General features: G+C 38.1%; 1 long non-coding RNA gene across 2 annotated transcripts; it reads left to right on the forward strand.

Moving 5' to 3' along the window:
* Window positions 1-1,714: 1,714 nt before the first annotated feature.
* On the forward strand, window positions 1,715-4,718 carry LOC132993500 (uncharacterized). 2 transcript variants are annotated; one of them, XR_009676479.1, is made up of 3 exons: window positions 1,715-2,719; window positions 3,842-3,949; window positions 4,134-4,318. It is a non-coding gene; the product is annotated as an uncharacterized LOC132993500 (long non-coding RNA). The 2 variants fall into 2 exon arrangements; XR_009676480.1 differs by lacking the exon at window positions 1,715-2,719 and adding an exon at window positions 4,537-4,718 and having other exon boundaries at window positions 3,186-3,949; window positions 4,134-4,183.
* Window positions 4,719-7,843: the final 3,125 nt, after the last annotated feature.

The following is a 7,843-nucleotide window of genomic DNA, read 5'->3' on the forward strand; positions in this document are numbered from 1 at the left end:
AATAATCTTTACCTTGTGAAAATACAGTGGAAATAACTGACATTAAATCTTTTTATTGAAAATGGATTATGAAAAACTGACGCAACCATCATCCAAGCTAACATAACTGTAATTGATAAATCACCTTCAGCACATAACCTGTCTTTTTCACATTGTTCCTTCTCCTCTTTTTTTCTTTTCTGTCCCTGGGCTCCCTAAGGCTTCGCTTTTTTTTACATTATATAAAAAAACAAAGCCTTGTTTGTTGTTCGGTTGTTCAGTGTCACCAAGGGCCTGATAAATTGACTGTCCTCCTCCCCCACAGAAAGCAGGTAATGGGCAGCAGTGTTTTGATGCGCCAGGTCGGGGTCAATCAGGGCAGTGAAATAGTGTCTTTTTGAAATAAAAAGGTGATGCAGTTATGTTTTCTTGGCTTCTTTTGCAACAATTCTGCTATAATAGCATGAAAATGATACAAGATTAAATAATATAAAGTCATAGTTAAATACATTTTTCCTTCCTATCATCAACTTTTCTTAATCACTCATTTGGGGCAACAGCAGCGCCCCCTATGGACTGCCAGGGCCCCAAGCATTTACATAATAATAATGTACAACCTTTGATTAGGATGTCTGTTATTAAGCCTCACTAAAAAACAGTAACCTAGACGCCTCTGTAATCAGCAACTACAGACCTATATCAAATCTGCCCTTTATAAGCAAAATAATTGAAAAAGTTGTCTACCAACAACTCAACAATTTTCAATTGGTTAACTCAACAAGTTTTGACAAATTCCAATCAGGTTTCAGACCCCATCACAGCACCAAAGCTGCTCTTATTAAGGTTCTTAACGACATTCGGATCAACACTGATTCTGGCGAAACTTCGATCCTAGTATTACTGGATCTTAGTGCTGATACCATTGACCAAACAATGCTTCTAGATAGACTCGAACACTGGGTAGGACTCTACGGCACTGTCTTAAAATGGTTCAGGTCTTATCTGCAGGACTATTTAATTTCCATTGGCGACTACACATCTGAGTGAACAAACATGATATGTGGGGTACCTCTAGGATCAATTCTGGGTCCTCTCTCGTTCAATCTTTAAATGCTCCCCCTAGGTCTCACTATGCAAAAGAACAAAATTACCATAACTATGCCAATGATACTCAACTATAAATGGCTCTTTCACCAAATGACTATTCCCATATAGACTCGCTGCGCCAATGCATTGATCAAATCAATGATTGGATGTGTCTAAATTTTCTCCAACTTAAAAAAGACATAGCCAAGATCATTGTTTTTGCCACTATAACAGAAAAGATGAAAGTCAGGGCTCATCTCGACTCCCTTTTATTAAAGTAAAAAAAATCTAAATTTTATTACCCATATAAATAAATGCAATAACAAAATCTGCATACTATCATCTGAGGAACATAGTGAGAATAAGAGGATGCACGTCACAACACAACTTAGAACAAGTAATTAATGCATTTATTTAAAGTAAGCTTGACTTCTGTAATAGTCTATTCTCAGGCCTCCCCAAAGAATCCCTTAGGAAACTCCAGCTCATCAAAAATGCTGCAGCCAGAGTTCTAACAGGGACTAGGAAATTACAGCATATTACACCTGTACACAATCAACACTTGATTGAAAGCATTACTGCTTGTTTACAAGTCTCTAAATAGTATGGGTCCTAAATACATTTCCGACCTGCTCACTAGCTATCATAGACTGTAAAAATAATGGACGGGACAAGGTCCCCGGTCTAGTGAAGCTTTTATTTTTAGAGCTCCCCCTGCTGACTGGCTGCAGTATAGGTCATAAACCCCGCCTCCTCAATGATAACAGACGGGATGTGGGTCAAACTGTAAAGCTAAAATACTCGTCACATCATTTTTTTCCAAACCTAAACTCTGCTGTGATCATTAGTTATTATCACCTTACATTGTGTTCAAGTGCTCATTTTTCTGTGAAGTTTGTTTTAAATAAGTTATTTGAGGTTGAAAAACGGGATTTTACGTCATATTTGACGATGATTGACAGCCGCCGATCTTGCGTAGCTCTCTTTGTGAATAGCAAAAGTTACGTAGTGAAGGAAAGCCGAGACGCCATTGAATTTTTCCGTTCAGTTTTTTCGTCTTTTTTGAGCTGGCAAAATGAGTTGTTCTGCAGTAAACTGTTCTAACCGACCTGTGGGAGCTAAGGGATCTTTGCAGTTTTTTCGGTAAGTAAAAAAGTGTGATTTATGTGTCATTGGTTGGTTAAAGTCATTATCTAGCTAGCTAACACATAAGCAGTCTAAGGTTAGCTGAAATGTTGTAAAGCTAGGTTACTTATCCGGCATGATTTATCTTTTTATTTTTTAAAATGAGCAAACCTAATAACTGACATGCTATGTTTCTTGATATTGTTATATCATTATTGTGATTTAAATTGTATTTAAAACCAAGAATCGTAATATAAAATCCACTCATAGATGAGGATCATTGACTGTACAGTTATTTTACAGCAAAAATAAATAGTCTGGTAAAGTCTCAAAAAAGTATCTAGGGCAAAAACAAAGCCAAATAATTGTAATCTGGCCTGCATCATTACTAATGTGTACATGTTTACAGTCTGAGTGATAAGTGGACTATACCGAGAGTAACAGGTTTTACTTTCACCGTGCGGGCTGAAATTCATAGTACTATATACGAGGGTAGAATATTTCTCTATGTATCCAGATAAAACTAAAGGTAAGATCTGATTTAATATAATTGTTACTGATTTAAGAGACTAACTGAAACGTGAACACAAACATCAACAACCTGCGGTGGTGTAATGTAATATTAACCGAGCATCATGCTGCTTAAACTGATAAATATTCTGCATTGTCTTCCACACACACCAATTCAACAGTCACAAGTTGATCATATTGTACATTTAATGACGCTCATTGAGAATTTGTACTAAAACTTGACAAAACCTGACAAACACTGCGGTGATTGTGACTGTGTCTGTATTTAACACCTTTGAAAGGAAGGTGTTAATGCAGGAGATCAGTGTTACACACAACATGCTGCTGTTATTGTAGGAGGAGACATAGGTACAATAAAAGAAGACATAAAGATCGCGTTTTTCCCCACACATGTTAATATGTTTTAAATGTCATGCATTTATTTATGCATTATTTTTTATTTTATTATTATTTATTTATTTATTTCGCTTCAATAATCGTTAACAAAGAGAAACACCATGATTAAACTACAGGCTATTGTTGCCTTTTTATAGCCAAAGAAAACTGAACATCCACAGCCTCTGCATTCAAAATAATTTCAACATTTACATTTATGTCTTCCTATTTCCCTCTTTTCACCAACATTATATTTTAAACTGGGGATTTCCTTTTTCTCGGGTTGTGCGTCTCTCCCCCAGCTCGCCCCCTCCGGTGCGCTCCTCTCCATAATGCGCTGGTCTCCTCCCTCTACAGCCCGCTGCTGCTACTCTGTAGGACGCTTTGATTGGGGCATCTCACCAATAAAATACTATTTTATATTTTATAAGCAGTTTGCCACCACACTGTACTTTTACTCTCCAAAGGCAGATGAGTATGTGCGTGACAACTTTAATAAAGCTTTACCACACAGTCACTCCATCGACACAGCTGATCCAGGATTTACTGTAGCATCTTTTACAGCACTAAGAGGTCATGTACAGGCAAACAGAGAGAAGGGAAAAGAAACAATCTGTGCTCTCAAATAACAAAGCAGTCTCAAATCTTTTTGAGGAATTACAGCTAAAAATCTACTTTGCATACAGTACATCCTCTGATAAATAAAGTGAAGTACTTTGATTGCATTTCTGTGGTGTTCCTGTAGGTGACCATGATGCAGCCAGACTGAAGCAGCAGGTTGTGAAGGTGGACACCATCATCTTGTCTTTGCAGCGCTGATTCTGAAGAGAACGCCTTCATATAGGACTCAAAGGTAAAATTATCTCTCATATGATTGGACTGTGTTATTGTAACCGCTATCAGCATCAAGGTAATTTTAGTAACAATTTATAATCCTTCTTAAAATGTAAGGAAGACTAGCAGAAGATTTTAACAGCCTCTATGATTCTGCAAGAAGTCTAGTTCATGTTTAAATTGTTCTTCTTTCTGTCTTCAAGGAAATCAATGCCCAAAGGAAACAGCAGTCCAGAGTCTGATTCCAGCTCCCGTGAGGTTCTGCACACAAATTGGCTGTCTGATTATATGAGAATATTTAACATTAGTTTAATTTATCAGGCTGGCCCATGTGATGACAGTTTAAAATAATCTTCAATAGAAAGTGGCAGGAACACTTGTCTTAAAACATAAATTCATAAAGCTGATCATATTATTGGATTCATCATGTCTTATTATATATTTGTTTTTCCTCTTAAATAGTTCTCATGTCTTAAAAACAAACTTTAGAAGCTGAAGTTTAGCAGAACCAGAGGACAGATCTGATTTCAGGTCTGAAGCATAAACATCACAGTAAAATTCATTATACTTTACATTTAACTCCATGATTGTTTTTCTCTATTACAGAAGATGCCCTCAGATTCAGATCCATCAGCAACACCTGACAACATGGAGGACTCGTCCCCTGAGCGTTTCCTGTCCTCTCTCCATGGAGTTCTTCTCTTCAGTTATTAACTCTTGAAAACAGCAGCACAACATGCCAGACTGTTTGACAAGTCTGTGATTGAATAAATTGAAATGGAATCTCATGCGTATCTTGCTATGCTTATTGGCTTTAAATGTTTAGTATTAAATAAGTTTGAAGGCCATTTATCTCAGACGAGACCAGCTGTGACAAGCTGAGCTCGTCTGTTAGCTTTGCTGTTCTCTTAGCTGTTGTTGGTCAAGAAGAAATTAATGTCAGTTCAAGGCCTTTTCAAATGTGAGCTATGAACTTAACTGCTAAATGATTTTACTGTGACCAACACACTGTAGTGCTCCAGTTAATCAGAGACAGTCAATTCAGATTTAAAAAAAGTTTATTTAAACATTTTATGAAAAAAAGAACTTCAATAAACAACACCTGGTTTCATTAACCATGTGGAAAATAAGTAAGGGAGACCAACAGGTTGAACTGCTGGGACATAGGAGAAAGTATAAAAAATAATTTAACAAAGATCCTGGATGATTGTTTGACTGTTAAAATATGATGGAAAAGCAAATCCAACACAACCCTCCAGCATCTGGCCTTTCAAACACAGGGCAACATCATGTAAAGAAAAATAGCAGCATTGAATATTGACCAGGATCTCTGTGTTTTATCTGAGGATTACTATGATAGCCTTCTCACTGTTCACTGTTCACTGTAACAAAGCACCAGACTCTGTCCACCTTCTCACTGTTCACTGTCACAAAGCACCAGACTCTGTCCACCTTCTCACTGTTCACTGTCACAAAGCACCAGACTCTGTCCACCTTCTCACTGTTCACTGTCACAAAGCTCCAGACTCTGTCCACCTTCTTGAGTTGTGCAGACGTCGATCAGCTCCTCTGGGTGATGGCAGAGAGGACTCTTCATCTGGGAGAGCTGCTGGTGTAAGGTCATTTCTACCACAGTGGATGAGCAGGGCGTCTGGCACAGGTGAAAGAAGGAGGAGGTTCCTTCAAACTGTGACCCCAGCCTGACCTCTGTAACAGGTGTGCAGACGAAGGTTGAAATGAGTCATTTTTAGTTTCTGTTGATTGTAAAATGGAAAAGAAAACATCACCTCTCTATTTAACATTTAGCTGATGTATGACTCAGTGTGATTTTTATTTTAGAAGACTGTATTGTTAACAATAGCTTGTTTTTACAATCCTCTTTTACAAACTTAAATAAAGATCACAGGATATATAACTTTTAACAGATGATTTTAACTTACACTTCACCTCTGTGGAAGATGTCAGACCAGCTGCTTTTATCTCTTCTTTGCCTAAATGAAGACACAAAAAACAATTGATTTACTGTTCATTTAAATATATTAGAAAAGCAGACATGAATCACATTACAGACTATCAGTTTCTAACAAAATACAACATATCTTACCACCTGTAGCCTACGGTCTGTGGTGCTAACCTAGCTTAAATATAGAACGATTTTGTTAAAAACAGAGGACCCAGCAGCCCACGTATTTTCAATAATGATCAAAATAGCGGGATTTTTTAAAACACAGTGTGTTTAAATATTAGACTTTGAATACAGTGGTTTGTTGTACTTACACATTTCTTCAGACTCGTAGACCGGCGGAGCGCTTTCGGCGTAGCAGGGCTGCGTAAGTCATCAGGGCAGTACGCTAAATGGGCGGGGCGTCTTACCAGGGCTTCTCCCCCCGGACCCTACTGCGCAGACTCTGGCTCCAAATGACGTCAAAATCGCAAGATGGAAGCGCCCCTAAGCGGCATATTTTGGCTTCAAGAATGTTGAGTGGGAACAGCTACAGTGCGCGCCCACTGCTAGCTATAGCCTAACCATATCCCTCAGATCATCTAGCATGTGTCCTAAATGTACCTAAAATGAACTCCAAATCAACTGAAAGTGCATTTGGCCACTATGGTGCTGTTCACATTGAGCATTACCCGTGTAAATCAATGCGCTATACAAATAAAATTGACTTGACTTGACTCTCAGTTATTCTAGAAACAGGAATAATGTAGTTAAAATAACTAGAACATCCCAGTGGGCTGTGTGAATGTGGCAGTCCTGAGACAGTTACACACATTTTTACAGTGTAAAAATACACCATACAAAGAAAGGCATTATTGAAAAGATTATCAGACATGGGGATATCTTGTTTTTCAGTTAAAACGTTGCTTGTTAAAGCTACATGCCACAAAATTGTACTCAAGAATTAAAAAAATATGTTGTAGTATGATTTAGTTTCTATCTACCTGTGGAAGGCAGTAATACGCCTAGATGCGTCTAAACTGCCGGAATATATGAATATAAGAAGAAGACACAGGAGGGAGTGCAGAAAGCAGAGAATTTGAAATGAGACACAGGGTGAGTATAAAAAGTGACTCAATCCAACCTCTTTGCACCCTGCACGGAATTTATCGCCCAGATTCTGCACCGTGGCACGCAAAATATAGTCTGAAATACCCCAAATCCTATTCTCATGCATATCAGACAATGCATTTTAAATCATCAGGCCAGGCCCAATCATGTGCCTCAGACAAATAGCTTGTGTGTGGAGAGCAAGAAGGAAGGCTTTTCAAATGTCCTGACCAGCTCATGCCGTTGAAAGTCCATGCTGCCTTGTTTCTCTCCACACACTTACATAGACACAAACACTACATGGGTGTATGACATTGCAGTTATAAGTTCTAGCTTTCAGGGCAATGCAGGATAGCCATTCAGGCCAAACCTTGGATAATTACATTCACCTGGTGAGCCAGGTGTAAATCAGTTGCTGATTCAATTGCTTGAGTGAAACCAGCAGTCACCAAGTCCTGAGTAACAGGATGAAAGACCAGCGAGTTCAGGAAAGCCAATATAAGAGGGCCAAATTGGTCTTTCATTAAAAACAGATTACAGCTCAGCCCGTATCATTGCCTTCTCTTGTAATGGAGATTGTATAGTTTGTGTCACTGTAGTTAATGTTATGCCAGCCATCCGTGGCTATCCTGACCTGATTGTAAAGTTACAAAAGCTGTTTCAAAAGCTGAGGGAAACAAGATTTTAAAGTTTAAAAAAGGAAAGGTGTTAAAAATATATATTAGAAAACTGGTGGAGAAGGCTGCACAAAACTGTCATGATTAACTCTTATTTCATTTCTTTATTCTTTGTTTTTGTTGCAAGTTGTGTTCTCCTGTGTTATTTTGTCATTTCCTATCCTGATGTTTCTATTTTTTTCTA

This window comes from Labrus mixtus, chromosome 18 (assembly GCF_963584025.1).
Source record: "Labrus mixtus chromosome 18, fLabMix1.1, whole genome shotgun sequence".
NCBI classification, from domain to species: Eukaryota; Metazoa; Chordata; class Actinopteri; order Labriformes; family Labridae; genus Labrus; species Labrus mixtus.